The following is a 25,872-nucleotide window of genomic DNA, read 5'->3' as shown; positions in this document are numbered from 1 at the left end:
AGCAGTCATGCAAATATCTGAATTTTCACAGCACAGCAAAATCAGTTGCACCATTCAATTCCGCTCGTCCAGACGGGGAGAATTCAAACACATTCAGTCGATGCGATGTTTCTTATGGGATTTAATGAGCGACAACATTTTGAGCCCAAACCGAGAGGATTCTGGGATGTTTGTGTTTTTTTGGTAATAACTCTGGAAGGAAACGTCGCATACCCATCAAGGTGGTACTCGTACTGCTCGCCTCGTCGAAAGGAATCCAAATATATGAATGGTTAAGCTATGGGATATGAAATGGACGAGCGACCAATAAAACAGCATGTATTATGGGGTTGAATGCTTTTTGCTATTCACAAAATAAAACAAAAGCAGTCATGCAAATATCTGAATTTTCACAGCACAGCAAAATCAGTTGCACCATTCAATTCCGCTCGTCCAGACGGGGAGAATTCAATCACATTCATTCGATGCGACGTTTCTCATGGGATTTAATGAGCGACAACATTTTGACCCCAAACCGAGAGGATTCTGGGATGTTTGTGTTTTTTTGGTAATAACTCTGGAAGGAAACGTCGCAGACCCATCAAGGTGGTACGCGTACTGCTCACCTCGTCGAGAGGAATCCAAATATATGAATGGTTAAGCTATGTGATATGAAATGGACGAGCGACCAATAAAACAGCATGTATTATGGGGTTGAATGCTTTTTGCTATTCACAAAATAAAACAAAAGCAGTCATGCAAATATCTGAATTTTCACAGGACAGCAAAATCAGTTGCACCATTCAATTCCGCTCGTCCAGACGGGGAGAATTCAATCACATTAATTCGATGCGACGTTTCTCATGGGATTTAATGAGCGACAACATTTTGAGCCCAAACCGAGAGGATTCTGGGATGTTTGTGTTTTTTTGGTAATAACTCTGGAAGGAAACGTCGCATACTCATCAAGGTGGTAATCGTACTGCTCGCCTCGTCGAAAGGAATCCAAATATATGAATGGTTAAGCTATGGGATATGAAATGGACGAGCGACCAATAAAACAGCATGTATTATGGGGTTGAATGCTTTTTGCTATTCACAAAATAAAACAAAAGCAGTCATGCAAACATCTGAATTTTCACAGCACAGCAAAATCAGTTGCACCATTCAATTCCGCTCGTCCAGACGGGGAGAATTCAATCACATTCATTCGATGCGACGTTTCTCATGGGATTTAATGAGCGACAACATTTTGACCCCAAACCGAGAGGATTCTGGGATGTTTGTGGTTTTTTGGTAATAACTCTGGAAGAAAACGTCGCAGACCCATCAAGGTGGTACTCGTACTGCTCGCCTTATCGAGAGGAATCCAAATATATGAGTTGTTAAGCTATGGGATATGAAATGGACGAGCGACCAATAAAACAACATGTATTATGGGGTTGAATGCTTTTGCTTTTCACAAAATAAAACAAAAGCAGTCATGCAAATATCTGAATTTTCACAGCACAGCAAAATCAGTTGCACCATTCAATTCCGCTCGTCCAGACGGGGAGAATTTAAACACATTCAGTCGATGCGATGTTTCTTATGGGATTTAATGAGCGACAACATTTTGAGCCCAAACCGAGAGGATTCTGGGATGTTTGTGTTTTTTTGGTAATAACTCTGGAAGGAAACGTCGCATACCCATCAACGTGGTACTCGTACTGCTCGCCTCGTCGAAAGGAATCCAAATATATGAATGGTTAAGCTATGGGATATGAAATGGACGAGCGACCAATAAAACAGCATGTATTATGGGGTTGAATGCTTTTTGCTATTCACAAAATAAAACAAAAGCAGTCATGCAAATATCTGAATTTTCACAGCACAGCAAAATCAGTTGCACCATTCAATTCCGCTCGTCCAGACGGGGAGAATTCAATCACATTCATTCGATGCGACGTTTCTCATGGGATTTAATGAGCGACAACATTTTGACCCCAAACCGAGAGGATTCTGGGATGTTTGTGGTTTTTTGGTAATAACTCTGGAAGAAAACGTCGCAGACCCATCAAGGTGGTACTCGTACTGCTCGCCTTATCGAGAGGAATCCAAATATATGAGTTGTTAAGCTATGGGATATGAAATGGACGAGCGACCAATAAAACAACATGTATTATGGGGTTTAATGCTTTTGCTTTTCACAAAATAAAACAAAAGCAGTCATGCAAATATCTGAATTTTCACAGCACAGCAAAATCAGTTGCACCATTCAATTCCGCTCGTCCAGACGGGGAGAATTCAATCACATTTATTCGATGCGACGTTTCTTATGGGATTTAATGAGCAACAACATTTTGACCCCAAACCGAGAGGATTCTGGGATGTTTGTGTTTTTTTGGTAATAACTCTGGAAGGAAACGTCGCAGACCCATCAAGGTGGTACTCGTACTGCTCGCCTCGTCGAGAGGAATCCAAATATATGAATGGTTAAGCTATGTGATATGAAATGGACGAGCGACCAATAAAACAGCATGTATTATGGGGTTGAATGCTTTTTGCTATTCACAAAATAAAACAAAAGCAGTCATGCAAATATCTGAATTTTCACAGCACAGCAAAATCAGTTGCACCATTCAATTCCGCTCTTCCAGACGGGGAGAATTCAATCACATTCATTCGATGCGACGTTTCTTATGGGATTTAATGAGCGACAACATTTTGACCCCAAACCGAGAGGATTCTGGGATGTTTGTGTTTTTTTCTGTAATAACTCTGGAAGGAAACGTCGCAGACCCATCAAGGTGGTACTCGTACTGCTCGCCTCGTCGAGAGGAATCCAAATATATGCATGGTTAAGCTATGTGATATGAAATGGACGAGCGACCAATAAAACAGCATGTATTATGGGGTTGAATGCTTTTTGCTATTCACAAAATAAAACAAAAGCAGTCATGCAAATATCTGAATTTTCACAGCACAGCAAAATCAGTTGCACCATTCAATTCCGCTCGTCCAGACGGGGAGAATTCAATCACATTCATTCGATGCGACGTTTCTTATGGGATTTAATGAGCGACAACATTTTGACCCCAAACCGAGAGGATTCTGGGATGTTTGTGGTTTTTTGGTAATAACTCTGGAAGGAAACGTCGCATACCCATCAAGGTGGTACTCGTACTGCTCGCCTCGTCGAAAGGAATCCAAATATATGAATGGTTAAGCTATGTGATATGAAATGGACGAGCGACCAATAAAACAGCATGTATTATGGGGTTGAATGCTTTTTGCTATTCACAAAATAAAACAAAAGCAGTCATGCAAATATCTGAATTTTCACAGCACAGCAAAATCAGTTACACCATTCAATTCCGCTCGTCCAGACGGGGAGAATTCAATCACATTCATTCGATGCGACGTTTCTTATGGGATTTAATGAGCGACAACATTTTGACCCCAAACCGAGAGGATTCTGGGATTTTCGTGGTTTTTTGGTAATAACTCTGGAAGGAAACGTCGCAGTCCCATCAAGGTGGTATTCGTACTGCTCGCCTCGTCGAGCGGAATCCAAATATATGAATGGTTAAGCTATGTGATATGAAATGGACGAGCGACCAATAAAACAGCATGTATTATTGGGTTGAATGCTTTTTGCTATTCACAAAATAAAACAAAAGCAGTCATGCAAATATCTGAATTTTCACAGCACAGCAAAATCAGTTGCACCATTCAATTCCGCTCTTCCAGACGGGGAGAATTCAATCACATTCATTCGATGCGACGTTTCTTATGGGATTTAATGAGCGACAACATTTTGAGCCCAAACCGAGAGGATTCTGGGATGTTTGTGTTTTTTTGGTAATAACTCTGGAAGGAAACGTCGCATACCCATCAACGTGGTACTCGTACTGCTCGCCTCGTCGAAAGGAATCCAAATATATGAATGGTTAAGCTATGGGATATGAAATGGACGAGCGACCAATAAAACAGCATGTATTATGGGGTTGAATGCTTTTTGCTATTCACAAAATAAAACAAAAGCAGTCATGCAAATATCTGAATTTTCACAGCACAGCAAAATCAGTTGCACCATTCAATTCCGCTCGTCCAGACGGGGAGAATTCAATCACATTCATTCGATGCGACGTTTCTCATGGGATTTAATGAGCGACAACATTTTGACCCCAAACCGAGAGGATTCTGGGATGTTTGTGGTTTTTTGGTAATAACTCTGGAAGAAAACGTCGCAGACCCATCAAGGTGGTACTCGTACTGCTCGCCTTATCGAGAGGAATCTAAATATATGAGTTGTTAAGCTATGGGATATGAAATGGACGAGCGACCAATAAAACAACATGTATTATGGGGTTTAATGCTTTTGCTTTTCACAAAATAAAACAAAAGCAGTCATGCAAATATCTGAATTTTCACAGCACAGCAAAATCAGTTGCACCATTCAATTCCGCTCGTCCAGACGGGGAGAATTCAATCACATTTATTCGATGCGACGTTTCTTATGGGATTTAATGAGCAACAACATTTTGACCCCAAACCGAGAGGATTCTGGGATGTTTGTGTTTTTTTGGTAATAACTCTGGAAGGAAACGTCGCAGACCCATCAAGGTGGTACTCGTACTGCTCGCCTCGTCGAGAGGAATCCAAATATATGAATGGTTAAGCTATGTGATATGAAATGGACGAGCGACCAATAAAACAGCATGTATTATGGGGTTGAATGCTTTTTGCTATTCACAAAATAAAACAAAAGCAGTCATGCAAATATCTGAATTTTCACAGCACAGCAAAATCAGTTGCACCATTCAATTCCGCTCTTCCAGACGGGGAGAATTCAATCACATTCATTCGATGCGACGTTTCTTATGGGATTTAATGAGCGACAACATTTTGACCCCAAACCGAGAGGATTCTGGGATGTTTGTGTTTTTTTTGGTAATAACTCTGGAAGGAAACGTCGCAGACCCATCAAGGTGGTACTCGTACTGCTCGCCTCGTCGAGAGGAATCCAAATATATGAATGGTTAAGCTATGTGATATGAAATGGACGAGCGACCAATAAAAATGCATGTATTATGGGGTTGAATGCTTTTTGCTATTCACAAAATAAAACAAAAGCAGTCATGCAAATATCTGAATTTTCACAGCACAGCAAAATCAGTTGCACCATTCAATTCCGCTCGTCCAGACGGGGAGAATTCAATCACATTCATTCGATGCGACGTTTCTTATGGGATTTAATGAGCGACAACATTTTGACCCCAAACCGAGAGGATTCTGGGATGTTTGTGGTTTTTTGGTAATAACTCTGGAAGGAAACGTCGCATACCCATCAAGGTGGTACTCGTACTGCTCGCCTCGTCGAAAGGAATCCAAATATATGAATGGTTAAGCTATGTGATATGAAATGGACGAGCGACCAATAAAACAGCATGTATTATGGGGTTGAATGCTTTTTGCTATTCACAAAATAAAACAAAAGCAGTCATGCAAATATCTGAATTTTCACAGCACAGCAAAATCAGTTGCACCATTCAATTCCGCTCGTCCAGACGGGGAGAATTCAATCACATTCATTCGATGCGACGTTTCTTATGGGATTTAATGAGCGACAACATTTTGACCCCAAACCGAGAGGATTCTGGGATGTTTGTGGTTTTTTGGTAATAACTCTGGAAGAAAACGTCGCAGTCCCATCAAGGTGGTACTCGTACTGCTCGCCTTATCGAGAGGAATCCAAATATATGAGTTGTTAAGCTATGGGATATGAAATGGACGAGCGACCAATAAAACAACATGTATTATGGGGTTGAATGCTTTTTGCTATTCACAAAATAAAACAAAAGCAGTAATGCAAATATCTGAATTTTCACAGCACAGCAAAATCAGTTGCACCATTCAATTCCGCTCGTCCAGACGGGGAGAATTCAATCACATTAATTCGATGCGACGTTTCTTATGGGATTTAATGAGCGACAACATTTTGACCCCAAACCGAGAGGATTCTGGGATTTTCGTGGTTTTTTGGTAATAACTCTGGAAGGAAACGTCGCAGTCCCATCAAGGTGGTACTCGTACTGCTCGCCTTATCGAGAGGAATCGAAATATATGAGTTGTTAAGCTATGGGATATGAAATGGACGAGCGACCAATAAAACAACATGTATTATGGGGTTTAATGCTTTTGCTTTTCACAAAATAAAACAAAAGCAGTCATGCAAATATCTGAATTTTCACAGCACAGCAAAATCAGTTGCACCATTCAATTCCGCTCGTCCAGACGGGGAGAATTCAATCACATTTATTCGATGCGACGTTTCTTATGGGATTTAATGAGCAACAACATTTTGACCCCAAACCGAGAGGATTCTGGGATGTTTGTGTTTTTTTGGCAATAACTCTGGAAGGAAACGTCGCAGACCTATCAAGGTGGTACTCGTACTGCTCGCCTCGTCGAGAGGAATCCAAATATATGAATGGTTAAGCTATGTGATATGAAATGGACGAGCGACCAATAAAACAGCATGTATTATGGGGTTGAATGCTTTTTGCTATTCACAAAATAAAACAAAAGCAGTCATGCAAATATCTGAATTTTCACAGCACAGCAAAATCAGTTGCACCATTCAATTCCGCTCTTCCAGACGGGGAGAATTCAATCACATTCATTCGATGCGACGTTTCTTATGGGATTTAATGAGCGACAACATTTTGACCCCAAACCGAGAGGATTCTGGGATGTTTGTGTTTTTTTTGGTAATAACTCTGGAAGGAAACGTCGCAGACCCATCAAGGTGGTACTCGTACTGCTCGCCTCGTCGAGAGGAATCCAAATATATGAATGGTTAAGCTATGTGATATGAAATGGACGAGCGACCAATAAAACAGCATGTATTATGGGGTTGAATGCTTTTTGCTATTCACAAAATAAAACAAAAGCAGTCATGCAAATATCTGAATTTTCACAGCACAGCAAAATCAGTTGCACCATTCAATTCCGCTCGTCCAGACGGGGAGAATTCAATCACATTCATTCGATGCGACGTTTCTTATGGGATTTAATGAGCGACAACATTTTGACCCCAAACCGAGAGGATTCTGGGATGTTTGTGGTTTTTTGGTAATAACTCTGGAAGGAAACGTCGCAGACCCGTCAAGGTGGTACTCGTACTGCTCGCCTCTTCGAGAGGAATCCAAATATATGAATGCTTAAGCTATGGGATATGAAATGGACGAGCGACCAATAAAACAACATGTATTATGGGGTTGAATGCTTTTTGATATTCACAAAATAAAACAAAAGCAATCATGCAAATATCTGAATTTTCCCAGCACAGCAAAATCAGTTGCACCATTCAATTCCGCTCTTCCAGACGGGGAGAATTCAATCACATTCATTCGATGCGACGTTTCTTATGGGATTTAATGAGCGACAACATTTTGACCCCAAATCGAGAGGATTCTGGGATGTTTGTGTTTTTTTGGTAATAACTCTGGAAGGAAACGTCGCAGACCCATCAAGGTGGTACGCGTACTGCTCACCTCGTCGAGAGGAATCCAAATATATGAATGGTTAAGCTATGTGATATGAAATGGACGAGCGACCAATAAAACAGCATGTATTATGGGGTTGAATGCTTTTTGCTATTCACAAAATAAAACAAAAGCAGTCATGCAAATATCTGAATTTTCACAGCACAGCAAAATCAGTTGCACCATTCAATTCCGCTCGTCCAGACGGGGAGAATTCAAACACATTCAGTCGATGCGATGTTTCTTATGGGATTTAATGAGCGACAACATTTTGAGCCCAAACCGAGAGGATTCTGGGATGTTTGTGTTTTTTTGGTAATAACTCTGGAAGGAAACGTCGCATACCCATCAAGGTGGTACTCGTACTGCTCGCCTCGTCGAAAGGAATCCAAATATATGAATGGTTAAGCTATGGGATATGAAATGGACGAGCGACCAATAAAACAGCATGTATTATGGGGTTGAATGCTTTTTGCTATTCACAAAATAAAACAAAAGCAGTCATGCAAATATCTGAATTTTCACAGCACAGCAAAATCAGTTGCACCATTCAATTCCGCTCGTCCAGACGGGGAGAATTCAATCACATTCATTCGATGCGACGTTTCTCATGGGATTTAATGAGCGACAACATTTTGACCCCAAACCGAGAGGATTCTGGGATGTTTGTGTTTTTTTGGTAATAACTCTGGAAGGAAACGTCGCAGACCCATCAAGGTGGTACGCGTACTGCTCACCTCGTCGAGAGGAATCCAAATATATGAATGGTTAAGCTATGTGATATGAAATGGACGAGCGACCAATAAAACAGCATGTATTATGGGGTTGAATGCTTTTTGCTATTCACAAAATAAAACAAAAGCAGTCATGCAAATATCTGAATTTTCACAGCACAGCAAAATCAGTTGCACCATTCAATTCCGCTCGTCCAGACGGGGAGAATTCAAACACATTCAGTCGATGCGATGTTTCTTATGGGATTTAATGAGCGACAACATTTTGAGCCCAAACCGAGAGGATTCTGGGATGTTTGTGTTTTTTTGGTAATAACTCTGGAAGGAAACGTCGCATACCCATCAAGGTGGTAATCGTACTGCTCGCCTCGTCGAAAGGAATCCAAATATATGAATGGTTAAGCTATGGGATATGAAATGGACGAGCGACCAATAAAACAGCATGTATTATGGGGTTGAATGCTTTTTGCTATTCACAAAATAAAACAAAAGCAGTCATGCAAATATCTGAATTTTCACAGCACAGCAAAATCAGTTGCACCATTCAATTCCGCTCGTCCAGACGGGGAGAATTCAATCACATTCATTCGATGCGACGTTTCTCATGGGATTTAATGAGCGACAACATTTTGACCCCAAACCGAGAGGATTCTGGGATGTTTGTGGTTTTTTGGTAATAACTCTGGAAGAAAACGTCGCAGACCCATCAAGGTGGTACTCGTACTGCTCGCCTTATCGAGAGGAATCCAAATATATGAGTTGTTAAGCTATGGGATATGAAATGGACGAGCGACCAATAAAACAACATGTATTATGGGGTTGAATGCTTTTGCTTTTCACAAAATAAAACAAAAGCAGTCATGCAAATATCTGAATTTTCACAGCACAGCAAAATCAGTTGCACCATTCAATTCCACTCGTCCAGACGGGGAGAATTCAAACACATTCAGTCGATGCGATGTTTCTTATGGGATTTAATGAGCGACAACATTTTGAGCCCAAACCGAGAGGATTCTGGGATGTTTGTGTTTTTTTGGTAATAACTCTGGAAGGAAACGTCGCATACCCATCAACGTGGTACTCGTACTGCTCGCCTCGTCGAAAGGAATCAAAATATATGAATGGTTAAGCTATGGGATATGAAATGGACGAGCGACCAATAAAACAGCATGTATTATGGGGTTGAATGCTTTTTGCTATTCACAAAATAAAACAAAAGCAGTCATGCAAATATCTGAATTTTCACAGCACAGCAAAATCAGTTGCACCATTCAATTCCGCTCGTCCAGACGGGGAGAATTCAATCACATTCATTCGATGCGACGTTTCTCATGGGATTTAATGAGCGACAACATTTTGACCCCAAACCGAGAGGATTCTGGGATGTTTGTGGTTTTTTGGTAATAACTCTGGAAGAAAACGTCGCAGACCCATCAAGGTGGTACTCGTACTGCTCGCCTTATCGAGAGGAATCCAAATATATGAGTTGTTAAGCTATGGGATATGAAATGGACGAGCGACCAATAAAACAACATGTATTATGGGGTTTAATGCTTTTGCTTTTCACAAAATAAAACAAAAGCAGTCATGCAAATATCTGAATTTTCACAGCACAGCAAAATCAGTTGCACCATTCAATTCCGCTCGTCCAGACGGGGAGAATTCAATCACATTTATTCGATGCGACGTTTCTTATGGGATTTAATGAGCAACAACATTTTGACCCCAAACCGAGAGGATTCTGGGATGTTTGTGTTTTTTTGGTAATAACTCTGGAAGGAAACGTCGCAGACCCATCAAGGTGGTACTCGTACTGCTCGCCTCGTCGAGAGGAATCCAAATATATGAATGGTTAAGCTATGTGATATGAAATGGACGAGCGACCAATAAAACAGCATGTATTATGGGGTTGAATGCTTTTTGCTATTCACAAAATAAAACAAAAGCAGTCATGCAAATATCTGAATTTTCACAGCACAGCAAAATCAGTTGCACCATTCAATTCCGCTCTTCCAGACGGGGAGAATTCAATCACATTCATTCGATGCGACGTTTCTTATGGGATTTAATGAGCGACAACATTTTGACCCCAAACCGAGAGGATTCTGGGATGTTTGTGTTTTTTTTGGTAATAACTCTGGAAGGAAACGTCGCAGACCCATCAAGGTGGTACTCGTACTGCTCGCCTCGTCGAGAGGAATCCAAATATATGAATGGTTAAGCTATGTGATATGAAATGGACGAGCGACCAATAAAACAGCATGTATTATGGGGTTGAATGCTTTTTGCTATTCACAAAATAAAACAAAAGCAGTCATGCAAATATCTGAATTTTCACAGCACAGCAAAATCAGTTGCACCATTCAATTCCGCTCGTCCAGACGGGGAGAATTCAATCACATTCATTCGATGCGACGTTTCTTATGGGATTTAATGAGCGACAACATTTTGACCCCAAACCGAGAGGATTCTGGGATGTTTGTGGTTTTTTGGTAATAACTCTGGAAGGAAACGTCGCAGACCCGTCAAGGTGGTACTCGTACTGCTCGCCTCTTCGAGAGGAATCCAAATATATGAATGCTTAAGCTATGGGATATGAAATGGACGAGCGACCAATAAAACAACATGTATTATGGGGTTGAATGCTTTTTGATATTCACAAAATAAAACAAAAGCAATCATGCAAATATCTGAATTTTCCCAGCACAGCAAAATCAGTTGCACCATTCAATTCCGCTCTTCCAGACGGGGAGAATTCAATCACATTCATTCGATGCGACGTTTCTTATGGGATTTAATGAGCGACAACATTTTGAGCCCAAATCGAGAGGATTCTGGGATGTTTGTGTTTTTTTGGTAATAACTCTGGAAGGAAACGTCGCAGACCCATCAAGGTGGTACGCGTACTGCTCACCTCGTCGAGAGGAATCCAAATATATGAATGGTTAAGCTATGTGATATGAAATGGACGAGCGACCAATAAAACAGCATGTATTATGGGGTTGAATGCTTTTTGCTATTCACAAAATAAAACAAAAGCAGTCATGCAAATATCTGAATTTTCACAGCACAGCAAAATCAGTTGCACCATTCAATTCCGCTCGTCCAGACGGGGAGAATTCAAACACATTCAGTCGATGCGATGTTTCTTATGGGATTTAATGAGCGACAACATTTTGACCCCAAACCGAGAGGATTCTGGGATGTTTGTGTTTTTTTGGTAATAACTCTGGAAGGAAACGTCGCAGATCCATCAAGGTGGTACGCGTACTGCTCACCTCGTCGAGAGGAATCCAAATATATGAATGGTTAAGCTATGTGATATGAAATGGACGAGCGACCAATAAAACAGCATGTATTATGGGGTTGAATGCTTTTTGCTATTCACAAAATAAAACAAAAGCAGTCATGCAAATATCTGAATTTTCACAGCACAGCAAAATCAGTTGCACCATTCAATTCCGCTCGTCCAGACGGGGAGAATTCAAACACATTCAGTCGATGCGATGTTTCTTATGGGATTTAATGAGCGACAACATTTTGAGCCCAAACCGAGAGGATTCTGGGATGTTTGTGTTTTTTTGGTAATAACTCTGGAAGGAAACGTCGCATACCCATCAAGGTGGTACTCGTACTGCTCGCCTCGTCGAAAGGAATCCAAATATATGAATGGTTAAGCTATGGGATATGAAATGGACGAGCGACCAATAAAACAGCATGTATTATGGGGTTGAATGCTTTTTGCTATTCACAAAATAAAACAAAAGCAGTCATGCAAATATCTGAATTTTCACAGCACAGCAAAATCAGTTGCACCATTCAATTCCGCTCGTTCAGACGGGGAGAATTCAATCACATTCATTCGATGCGACGTTTCTCATGGGATTTAATGAGCGACAACATTTTGACCCCAAACCGAGAGGATTCTGGGATGTTTGTGTTTTTTTGGTAATAACTCTGGAAGGAAACGTCGCAGACCCATCAAGGTGGTACGCGTACTGCTCACCTCGTCGAGAGGAACCCAAATATATGAATGGTTAAGCTATGTGATATGAAATGGACGAGCGACCAATAAAACAGCATGTATTATGGGGTTGAATGCTTTTTGCTATTCACAAAATAAAACAAAAGCAGTCATGCAAATATCTGAATTTTCACAGCACAGCAAAATCAGTTGCACCATTCAATTCCGCTCGTCCAGACGGCGAGAATTCAAACACATTCAGTCGATGCGATGTTTCTTATGGGATTTAATGAGCGACAACATTTTGAGCCCAAACCGAGAGGATTCTGGGATGTTTGTGTTTTTTTGGTAATAACTCTGGAAGGAAACGTCGCATACCCATCAAGGTGGTACTCGTACTGCTCGCCTCGTCGAAAGGAATCCAAATATATGAATGGTTAAGCTATGGGATATGAAATGGACGAGCGACCAATAAAACAGCATGTATTATGGGGTTGAATGCTTTTTGCTATTCACAAAATAAAACAAAAGCAGTCATGCAAATATCTGAATTTTCACAGCACAGCAAAATCAGTTGCACCATTCAATTCCGCTCGTCCAGACGGGGAGAATTCAATCACATTCATTCGATGCGACGTTTCTCATGGGATTTAATGAGCGACAACATTTTGACCCCAAACCGAGAGGATTCTGGGATGTTTGTGGGTTTTTGGTAATAACTCTGGAAGAAAACGTCGCAGACCCATCAAGGTGGTACTCGTACTGCTCGCCTTATCGAGAGGAATCCAAATATATGAGTTGTTAAGCTATGGGATATGAAATGGACGAGCGACCAATAAAACAACATGTATTATGGGGTTTAATACTTTTGCTTTTCACAAAATAAAACAAAAGCAGTCATGCAAATATCTGAATTTTCACAGCACAGCAAAATCAGTTGCACCATTCAATTCCGCTCGTCCAGACGGGGAGAATTCAATCACATTTATTCGATGCGACGTTTCTTATGGGATTTAATGAGCAACAACATTTTGACCCCAAACCGAGAGGATTCTGGGATGTTTGTGTTTTTTTGGTAATAACTCTGGAAGGAAACGTCGCAGACCCATCAAGGTGGTACTCGTACTGCTCGCCTCGTCGAGAGGAATCCAAATATATGAATGGTTAAGCTATGTGATATGAAATGGACGAGCGACCAATAAAACAGCATGTATTATGGGGTTGAATGCTTTTTGCTATTCACAAAATAAAACAAAAGCAGTCATGCAAATATCTGAATTTTCACAGCACAGCAAAATCAGTTGCACCATTCAATTCCGCTCTTCCAGACGGGGAGAATTCAATCACATTCATTCGATGCGACGTTTCTTATGGGATTTAATGAGCGACAACATTTTGACCCCAAACCGAGAGGATTCTGGGATGTTTGTGTTTTTTTTGGTAATAACTCTGGAAGGAAACGTCGCAGACCCATCAAGGTGGTACTCGTACTGCTCGCCTCGTCGAGAGGAATCCAAATATATGAATGGTTAAGCTATGTGATATGAAATGGACGAGCGACCAATAAAACAGCATGTATTATGGGGTTGAATGCTTTTTGCTATTCACAAAATAAAACAAAAGCAGTCATGCAAATATCTGAATTTTCACAGCACAGCAAAATCAGTTGCACCATTCAATTCCGCTCGTCCAGACGGCGAGAATTCAAACACATTCAGTCGATGCGATGTTTCTTATGGGATTTAATGAGCGACAACATTTTGAGCCCAAACCGAGAGGATTCTGGGATGTTTGTGTTTTTTTGGTAATAACTCTGGAAGGAAACGTCGCATACCCATCAAGGTGGTACTCGTACTGCTCGCCTCGTCGAAAGGAATCCAAATATATGAATGGTTAAGCTATGGGATATGAAATGGACGAGCGACCAATAAAACAGCATGTATTATGGGGTTGAATGCTTTTTGCTATTCACAAAATAAAACAAAAGCAGTCATGCAAACATCTGAATTTTCACAGCACAGCAAAATCAGTTGCACCATTCAATTCCGCTCGTCCAGACGGGGAGAATTCAATCACATTCATTCGATGCGACGTTTCTCATGGGATTTAATGAGCGACAACATTTTGACCCCAAACCGAGAGGATTCTGGGATGTTTGTGGTTTTTTGGTAATAACTCTGGAAGAAAACGTCGCAGACCCATCAAGGTGGTACTCGTACTGCTCGCCTTATCGAGAGGAATCCAAATATATGAGTTGTTAAGCTATGGGATATGAAATGGACGAGCGACCAATAAAACAACATGTATTATGGGGTTGAATGCTTTTGCTTTTCACAAAATAAAACAAAAGCAGTCATGCAAATATCTGAATTTTCACAGCACAGCAAAATCAGTTGCACCATTCAATTCCGCTCGTCCAGACGGGGAGAATTCAATCACATTCATTCGATGCGACGTTTCTTATGGGATTTAATGAGCAACAACATTTTGACCCCAAACCGAGAGGATTCTGGGATGTTTGTGTTTTTTTGGTAATAACTCTGGAAGGAAACGTCGCAGACCCATCAAGGTGGTACTCGTACTGCTCGCCTCGTCGAGAGGAATCCAAATATATGAATGGTTAAGCTATGTGATATGAAATGGACGAGCGACCAATAAAACAGCATGTATTATGGGGTTGAATGCTTTTTGCTATTCACAAAATAAAACAAAAGCAGTCATGCAAATATCTGAATTTTCACAGCACAGCAAAATCAGTTGCACCATTCAATTCCGCTCTTCCAGACGGGGAGAATTCAATCACATTCATTCGATGCAACGTTTCTTATGGGATTTAATGAGCGACAACATTTTGACCCCAAACCGAGAGGATTCTGGGATGTTTGTGTTTTTTTTGGTAATAACTCTGGAAGGAAACGTCGCAGACCCATCAAGGTGGTACTCGTACTGCTCGCCTCGTCGAGAGGAATCCAAATATATGAATGGTTAAGCTATGTGATATGAAATGGACGAGCGACCAATAAAACAGCATGTATTATGGGGTTGAATGCTTTTTGCTATTCACAAAATAAAACAAAAGCAGTCATGCAAATATCTGAATTTTCACAGCACAGCAAAATCAGTTGCACCATTCAATTCCGCTCGTCCAGACGGGGAGAATTCAAACACATTCAGTCGATGCGATGTTTCTTATGGGATTTAATGAGCGACAACATTTTGACCCCAAACCGAGAGGATTCTGGGATGTTTGTGTTTTTTTTGGTAATAACTCTGGAAGGAAACGTCGCAGACCCATCAAGGTGGTACTCGTACTGCTCGCCTCGTCGAGAGGAATCCAAATATATGAATGGTTAAGCTATGTGATATGAAATGGACGAGCGACCAATAAAACAGCATGTATTATGGGGTTGAATGCTTTTTGCTATTCACAAAATAAAACAAAAGCAGTCATGCAAATATCTGAATTTTCACAGCACAGCAAAATCAGTTGCACCATTCAATTCCGCTCGTCCAGACGGGGAGAATTCAAACACATTCAGTCGATGCGATGTTTCTTATGGGATTTAATGAGCGACAACATTTTGAGCCCAAACCGAGAGGATTCTGGGATGTTTGTGTTTTTTTGGTAATAACTCTGGAAGGAAACGTCGCATACCCATCAAGGTGGTACTCGTACTGCTCGCCTCGTCGAAAGGAATCCAAATATATGAATGGTTAAGCTATGGGATATGAAATGGACGAGCGACCAATAAAACAGCATGTATTATGGGGTTGAATGCTTTTTGCTATTCACAAAATAAAACAAAAGCAGTCATGCAAATATCTGAATTTTCACAGCACAGCAAAATCAGTTGCACCATTCAATTCCGCTCGTTCAGACGGGGAGAATTCAATCACATTCATTCGATGCGACGTTTCTCATGGGATTTAATGAGCGACAACATTTTGACCCCAAACCGAGAGGATTCTGGGATGTTTGTGTTTTTTTGGTAATAACTCTGGAAGGAAACGTCGCAGACCCATCAAGGTGGTACGCGTACTGCTCACCTCGTCGAGAGGAACCCAAATATATGAATGGTTAAGCTATGTGATATGAAATGGACGAGCGACCAATAAAACAGCATGTATTATGGGGTTGAATGCTTTTTGCTATTCACAAAATAAAACAAAAGCAGTCATGCAAATATCTGAATTTTCACAGCACAGCAAAATCAGTTGCACCATTCAATTCCGCTCGTCCAGACGGCGAGAATTCAAACACATTCAGTCGATGCGATGTTTCTTATGGGATTTAATGAGCGACAACATTTTGAGCCCAAACCGAGAGAATTCTGGGATGTTTGTGTTTTTTTGGTAATAACTCTGGAAGGAAACGTCGCATACCCATCAAGGTGGTACTCGTACTGCTCGCCTCGTCGAAAGGAATCCAAATATATGAATGGTTAAGCTATGGGATATGAAATGGACGAGCGACCAATAAAACAGCATGTATTATGGGGTTGAATGCTTTTTGCTATTCACAAAATAAAACAAAAGCAGTCATGCAAATATCTGAATTTTCACAGCACAGCAAAATCAGTTGCACCATTCAATTCCGCTCGTCCAGACGGGGAGAATTCAATCACATTCATTCGATGCGACGTTTCTCATGGGATTTAATGAGCGACAACATTTTGACCCCAAACCGAGAGGATTCTGGGATGTTTGTGGGTTTTTGGTAATAACTCTGGAAGAAAACGTCGCAGACCCATCAAGGTGGTACTCGTACTGCTCGCCTTATCGAGAGGAATCCAAATATATGAGTTGTTAAGCTATGGGATATGAAATGGACGAGCGACCAATAAAACAACATGTATTATGGGGTTTAATGCTTTTGCTTTTCACAAAATAAAACAAAAGCAGTCATGCAAATATCTGAATTTTCACAGCACAGCAAAATCAGTTGCACCATTCAATTCCGCTCGTCCAGACGGGGAGAATTCAATCACATTTATTCGATGCGACGTTTCTTATGGGATTTAATGAGCAACAACATTTTGACCCCAAACCGAGAGGATTCTGGGATGTTTGTGTTTTTTTGGTAATAACTCTGGAAGGAAACGTCGCAGACCCATCAAGGTGGTACTCGTACTGCTCGCCTCGTCGAGAGGAATCCAAATATATGAATGGTTAAGCTATGTGATATGAAATGGACGAGCGACCAATAAAACAGCATGTATTATGGGGTTGAATGCTTTTTGCTATTCACAAAATAAAACAAAAGCAGTCATGCAAATATCTGAATTTTCACAGCACAGCAAAATCAGTTGCACCATTCAATTCCGCTCTTCCAGACGGGGAGAATTCAATCACATTCATTCGATGCGACGTTTCTTATGGGATTTAATGAGCGACAACATTTTGACCCCAAACCGAGAGGATTCTGGGATGTTTGTGTTTTTTTTGGTAATAACTCTGGAAGGAAACGTCGCAGACCCATCAAGGTGGTACTCGTACTGCTCGCCTCGTCGAGAGGAATCCAAATATATGAATGGTTAAGCTATGTGATATGAAATGGACGAGCGACCAATAAAACAGCATGTATTATGGGGTTGAATGCTTTTTGCTATTCACAAAATAAAACAAAAGCAGTCATGCAAATATCTGAATTTTCACAGCACAGCAAAATCAGTTGCACCATTCAATTCCGCTCGTCCAGACGGCGAGAATTCAAACACATTCAGTCGATGCGATGTTTCTTATGGGATTTAATGAGCGACAACATTTTGAGCCCAAACCGAGAGGATTCTGGGATGTTTGTGTTTTTTTGGTAATAACTCTGGAAGGAAACGTCGCATACCCATCAAGGTGGTACTCGTACTGCTCGCCTCGTCGAAAGGAATCCAAATATATGAATGGTTAAGCTATGGGATATGAAATGGACGAGCGACCAATAAAACAGCATGTATTATGGGGTTGAATGCTTTTTGCTATTCACAAAATAAAACAAAAGCAGTCATGCAAACATCTGAATTTTCACAGCACAGCAAAATCAGTTGCACCATTCAATTCCGCTCGTCCAGACGGGGAGAATTCAATCACATTCATTCGATGCGACGTTTCTCATGGGATTTAATGAGCGACAACATTTTGACCCCAAACCGAGAGGATTCTGGGATGTTTGTGGTTTTTTGGTAATAACTCTGGAAGAAAACGTCGCAGACCCATCAAGGTGGTACTCGTACTGCTCGCCTTATCGAGAGGAATCCAAATATATGAGGTGTTAAGCTATGGGATATGAAATGGACGAGCGACCAATAAAACAACATGTATTATGGGGTTGAATGCTTTTGCTTTTCACAAAATAAAACAAAAGCAGTCATGCAAATATCTGAATTTTCACAGCACAGCAAAATCAGTTGCACCATTCAATTCCGCTCGTCCAGACGGCGAGAATTCAAACACATTCAGTCGATGCGATGTTTCTTATGGGATTTAATGAGCGACAACATTTTGAGCCCAAACCGAGAGGATTCTGGGATGTTTGTGTTTTTTTGGTAATAACTCTGGAAGGAAACGTCGCATACCCATCAAGGTGGTACTCGTACTGCTCGCCTCGTCGAAAGGAATCCAAATATATGAATGGTTAAGCTATGGGATATGAAATGGACGAGCGACCAATAAAACAGCATGTATTATGGGGTTGAATGCTTTTTGCTATTCACAAAATAAAACAAAAGCAGTCATGCAAACATCTGAATTTTCACAGCACAGCAAAATCAGTTGCACCATTCAATTCCGCTCGTCCAGACGGGGAGAATTCAATCACATTCATTCGATGCGACGTTTCTCATGGGATTTAATGAGCGACAACATTTTGACCCCAAACCGAGAGGATTCTGGGATGTTTGTGGTTTTTTGGTAATAACTCTGGAAGAAAACGTCGCAGACCCATCAAGGTGGTACTCGTACTGCTCGCCTTATCGAGAGGAATCCAAATATATGAGTTGTTAAGCTATGGGATATGAAATGGACGAGCGACCAATAAAACAACATGTATTATGGGGTTGAATGCTTTTGCTTTTCACAAAATAAAACAAAAGCAGTCATGCAAATATCTGAATTTTCACAGCACAGCAAAATCAGTTGCACCATTCAATTCCGCTCGTCCAGACGGGGAGAATTCAATCACATTCATTCGATGCGACGTTTCTTATGGGATTTAATGAGCAACAACATTTTGACCCCAAACCGAGAGGATTCTGGGATGTTTGTGTTTTTTTGGTAATAACTCTGGAAGGAAACGTCGCAGACCCATCAAGGTGGTACTCGTACTGCTCGCCTCGTCGAGAGGAATCCAAATATATGAATGGTTAAGCTATGTGATATGAAATGGACGAGCGACCAATAAAACAGCATGTATTATGGGGTTGAATGCTTTTTGCTATTCACAAAATAAAACAAAAGCAGTCATGCAAATATCTGAATTTTCACAGCACAGCAAAATCAGTTGCACCATTCAATTCCGCTCTTCCAGACGGGGAGAATTCAATCACATTCATTCGATGCAACGTTTCTTATGGGATTTAATGAGCGACAACATTTTGACCCCAAACCGAGAGGATTCTGGGATGTTTGTGTTTTTTTTGGTAATAACTCTGGAAGGAAACGTCGCAGACCCATCAAGGTGGTACTCGTACTGCTCGCCTCGTCGAGAGGAATCCAAATATATGAATGGTTAAGCTATGTGATATGAAATGGACGAGCGACCAATAAAACAGCATGTATTATGGGGTTGAATGCTTTTTGCTATTCACAAAATAAAACAAAAGCAGTCATGCAAATATCTGAATTTTCACAGCACAGCAAAATCAGTTGCACCATTCAATTCCGCTCGTCCAGACGGGGAGAATTCAATCACATTCATTCGATGCGACGTTTCTTATGGGATTTAATGAGCGACAACATTTTGACCCCAAACCGAGAGGATTCTGGGATGTTTGTGGTTTTTTGGTAATAACTCTGGAAGGAAACGTCGCAGACCCATCAAGGTGGTACTCGTACTGCTCGCCTCGTCGAGAGGAATCCAAATATATGAATGGTTAAGCTATGTGATATGAAATGGACGAGCGACCAATAAAACAGCATGTATTATGGGGTTGAATGCTTTTTGCTATTCACAAAATAAAACAAAAGCAGTCATGCAAATATCTGAATTTTCACAGCACAGCAAAATCAGTTGCACCATTCAATTCCGCTCGTCCAGACGGGGAGAATTCAATCACATTCATTCGATGCGACGTTTCTTATGGGATTTAATGAGCGACAACATTTTGACCCCAAACCGAGAGGATTCTGGGATGTTTGTGGTTTTTTGGTAATAACTCTGGAAGGAAACGTCGCAGACCCGTCAAGGTGGTACTCGTACTACTCGCCTCGTCGAGAGGAATCCAAATATATGAATGTTTAAGCTATGGGATATGAAATGGACGAGCGACCAATAAAACAACATGTATTATGGGGTTGAATGCTTTTTGCTATTCACAAAATAAAACAAAAGCAATCATGCAAATATCTGAATTTTCACAGCACAGCAAAATCAGTTGCACCATTCAATTCCGCTCTTCCAGACGGGGAGAATTCAATCACATTCATTCGATGCGACGTTTCTTATGGGATTTAATGAGCGACAACATTTTGACCCCAAACCGAGAGGATTCTGGGATGTTTGTGTTTTTTTGGTAATAACTCTGGAAGGAAACGTCGCAGACCCATCAAGGTGGTACTCGTACTGCTCGCCTCGTCGAGAGGAATCCAAATATATGAATGGTTAAGCTATGTGATATGAAATGGACGAGCGACCAATAAAACAGCATGTATTATGGGGTTGAATGCTTTTTGCTATTCACAAAATAAAACAAAAGCAGTCATGCAAATATCTGAATTTTCACAGCACAGCAAAATCAGTTGCACCATTCAATTCCGCTCTTCCAGACGGGGAGAATTCAATCACATTCATTCGATGCAACGTTTCTTATGGGATTTAATGAGCGACAACATTTTGACCCCAAACCGAGAGGATTCTGGGATGTTTGTGTTTTTTTTGGTAATAACTCTGGAAGGAAACGTCGCAGACCCATCAAGGTGGTACTCGTACTGCTCGCCTCGTCGAGAGGAATCCAAATATATGAATGGTTAAGCTATGTGATATGAAATGGACGAGCGACCAATAAAACAGCATGTATTATGGGGTTGAATGCTTTTTGCTATTCACAAAATAAAACAAAAGCAATCATGCAAATATCTGAATTTTCACAGCACAGCAAAATCAGTTGCACCATTCAATTCCGCTCTTCCAGACGGGGAGAATTCAATCACATTCATTCGATGCGACGTTTCTTATGGGATTTAATGAGCGACAACATTTTGATCCCAAACCGAGAGGATTCTGGGATGTTTGTGTTTTTTTGGTAATAACTCTGGAAGGAAACGTCGCAGACCCATCAAGGTGGTACTCGTACTGCTCACCTCGTCGAGAGGAATCCAAATATATGAATGGTTAAGCTATGTGATATGAAATGGACGAGCGACCAATAAAACAGCATGTATTATGGGGTTGAATGCTTTTTGCTATTCACAAAATAAAACAAAAGCAGTCATGCAAATATCTGAATTTTCACAGCACAGCAAAATCAGTTGCACCATTCAATTCCGCTCTTCCAGACGGGGAGAATTCAATCACATTCATTCGATGCAACGTTTCTTATGGGATTTAATGAGCGACAACATTTTGACCCCAAACCGAGAGGATTCTGGGATGTTTGTGTTTTTTTTGGTAATAACTCTGGAAGGAAACGTCGCAGACCCATCAAGGTGGTACTCGTACTGCTCGCCTCGTCGAGAGGAATCCAAATATATGAATGGTTAAGCTATGTGATATGAAATGGACGAGCGACCAATAAAACAGCATGTATTATGGGGTTGAATGCTTTTTGCTATTCACAAAATAAAACAAAAGCAGTCATGCAAATATCTGAATTTTCACAGCACAGCAAAATCAGTTGCACCATTCAATTCCGCTCGTCCAGACGGGGAGAATTCAATCACATTCATTCGATGCGACGTTTCTTATGGGATTTAATGAGCGACAACATTTTGACCCCAAACCGAGAGGATTCTGGGATGTTTGTGGTTTTTTGGTAATAACTCTGGAAGGAAACGTCGCAGACCCGTCAAGGTGGTACTCGTACTACTCGCCTCGTCGAGAGGAATCCAAATATATGAATGTTTAAGCTATGGGATATGAAATGGACGAGCGACCAATAAAACAACATGTATTATGGGGTTGAATGCTTTTTGCTATTCACAAAATAAAACAAAAGCAATCATGCAAATATCTGAATTTTCACAGCACAGCAAAATCAGTTGCACCATTCAATTCCGCTCTTCCAGACGGGTAGAATTCAATCACATTCATTCGATGCGACGTTTCTTATGGGATTTAATGAGCGACAACATTTTGACCCCAAACCGAGAGGATTCTGAGATGTTTGTGTTTTTTTGGTAATAACTCTGGAAGGAAACGTCGCAGACCCATCAAGGTGGTACTCGTACTGCTCACCTCGTCGAGAGGAATCCAAATATATGAATGGTTAAGCTATGTGATATGAAATGGACGAGCGACCAATAAAACAGCATGTATTATGGGGTTGAATGCTTTTTGCTATTCACAAAATAAAACAAAAGCAGTCATGCAAATATCTGAATTTTCACAGCACAGCAAAATCAGTTGCACCATTCAATTCCGCTCGTCCAGACGGGGAGAATTCAAACACATTCAGTCGATGCGATGTTTCTTATGGGATTTAATGAGCGACAACATTTTGAGCCCAAACAGAGAGGATTCTGGGATGTTTTTTTTTTGGTAATAACTCTGGAAGGAAACGTCGTAGACCCATCAAGGTGGTACTCGTACTGCTCGCCTTATCGAGAGGAATCCAAATATATGAGTTGTTAAGCTATGGGATATGAAATGGACGAGCGACCAATAAAACAACATGTATTATGGGGTTGAATGCTTTTGCTTTTCACAAAATAAAACAAAAGCAGTCATGCAAATATCTGAATTTTCACAGCACAGCAAAATCAGTTGCACCATTCAATTCCGCTCGTCCAGACGGGGAGAATTCAATCACATTCATTCGATGCGACGTTTCTTATGGGATTTAATGAGCGACAACATTTTGACCCCAAACCGAGAGGATTCTGGGATGTTTGTGGTTTTTTGGTAATAACTCTGGAAGAAAACGTCGCAGACCCATCAAGGTGGTACTCGTACTGCTCGCCTTATCGAGAGGAATCCAAATATATGAGTTGTTAAGCTATGGGATATGAAATGGACGAGCGACCAATAAAACAACATGTATTATGGGGTTGAATGCTTTTTGCTATTCACAAAATAAAACAAAAGCAGTCATGCAAATATCTGAATTTTCACAGCACAGCAAAATCAGTTGCACCATTCAATTCCGCTCGTCCAGACGGGGAGAATTCAATCACATTCATTCGATGCGACGTTTCTTATGGGATTTAATGAGCGACAACATTTTGACCCCAAACCGAGAGGATTCTGGGATTTTTGTGGTTTTTTGGTAATAACTCTGGAAGGAAACGTCGCAGTCCCATCAAGGTGGTACTCGTACTGCTCGCCTCGTCGAGCGGAATCCAAATATATGAATGGTTAAGCTATGTGATATGAAATGGACGAGCGACCAATAAAACAGCATGTATTATTGGGTTGAATGCTTTTTGCTATTCACAAAATAAAACAAAAGCAGTCATGCAAATATCTGAATTTTCACAGCACAGCAAAATCAGTTGCACCATTCAATTCCGCTCTTCCAGACGGGGAGAATTCAATCACATTCATTCGATGCGACGTTTCTTATGGGATTTAATGAGCGACAACATTTTGACCCCAAACCGAGAGGATTCTGGGATGTTTGTGGTTTTTTGGTAATAACTCTGGAAGAAAACGTCGCAGACCCATCAAGGTGGTACTCGTACTGCTCGCCTTATCGAGAGGAATCCAAATATATGAGTTGTTAAGCTATGGGATATGAAATGGACGAGCGACCAATAAAACAACATGTATTATGGGGTTTAATGCTTTTGCTTTTCACAAAATAAAACAAAAGCAGTCATGCAAATATCTGAATTTTCACAGCACAGCAAAATCAGTTGCACCATTCAATTCCGCTCGTCCAGACGGGGAGAATTCAATCACATTTATTCGATGCGACGTTTCTTATGGGATTTAATGAGCAACAACATTTTGACCCCAAACCGAGAGGATTCTGGGATGTTTGTGTTTTTTTGGTAATAACTCTGGAAGGAAACGTCGCAGACCCATCAAGGTGGTACTCGTACTGCTCGCCTCGTCGAGAGGAATCCAAATATATGAATGGTTAAGCTATGTGATATGAAATGGACGAGCGACCAATAAAACAGCATGTATTATGGGGTTGAATGCTTTTTGCTATTCACAAAATAAAACAAAAGCAGTCATGCAAATATCTGAATTTTCACAGCACAGCAAAATCAGTTGCACCATTCAATTCCGCTCTTCCAGACGGGGAGAATTCAATCACATTCATTCGATGCGACGTTTCTTATGGGATTTAATGAGCGACAACATTTTGACCCCAAACCGAGAGGATTCTGGGATGTTTGTGTTTTTTTTGGTAATAACTCTGGAAGGAAACGTCGCAGACCCATCAAGGTGGTACTCGTACTGCTCGCCTCGTCGAGTGGAATCCAAATATATGAATGGTTAAGCTATGTGATATGAAATGGAAGAGCGACCAATAAAACAGCATGTATTATGGGGTTGAATGCTTTTTGCTATTCACAAAATAAAACAAAAGCAGTCATGCAAATATCTGAATTTTCACAGCACAGCAAAATCAGTTGCACCATTCAATTCCGCTCGTCCAGACGGGGAGAATTCAATCACATTCATTCGATGCGACGTTTCTTATGGGATTTAATGAGCGACAACATTTTGACCCCAAACCGAGAGGATTCTGGGATGTTTGTGGTTTTTTGGTAATAACTCTGGAAGGAAACGTCGCAGACCCATCAACGTGGTACTCGTACTGCTCGCCTCTTCGAGAGGAATCCAAATATATGAATGCTTAAGCTATGGGATATGAAATGGACGAGCGACCAATAAAACAACATGTATTATGGGGTTGAATGCTTTTTGCTATTCACAAAATAAAACAAAAGCAATCATGCAAATATCTGAATTTTCACAGCACAGCAAAATCAGTTGCACCATTCAATTCCGCTCTTCCAGACGGGGAGAATTCAATCACATTCATTCGATGCGACGTTTCTTATGGGATTTAATGAGCGACAACATTTTGACCCCAAACCGAGAGGATTCTGGGATGTTTGTGTTTTTTTGGTAATAACTCTGGAAGGAAACGTCGCAGACCCATCAAGGTGGTACTCGTACTGCTCACCTCGTCGAGAGGAATCCAAATATATGAATGGTTAAGCTATGTGATATGAAATGGACGAGCGACCAATAAAACAGCATGTATTATGGGGTTGAATGCTTTTTGCTATTCACAAAATAAAACAAAAGCAGTCATGCAAATATCTGAATTTTCACAGC

Source organism: Petromyzon marinus, chromosome 22, assembly GCF_048934315.1.
Source record: "Petromyzon marinus isolate PM22_M1 ecotype Great Lakes invasive population chromosome 22, UKy_Petmar_22M1.pri1.0, whole genome shotgun sequence".
NCBI classification, from domain to species: Eukaryota; Metazoa; Chordata; class Hyperoartia; order Petromyzontiformes; family Petromyzontidae; genus Petromyzon; species Petromyzon marinus.
This window is presented reverse-complemented; position numbering follows the sequence as displayed.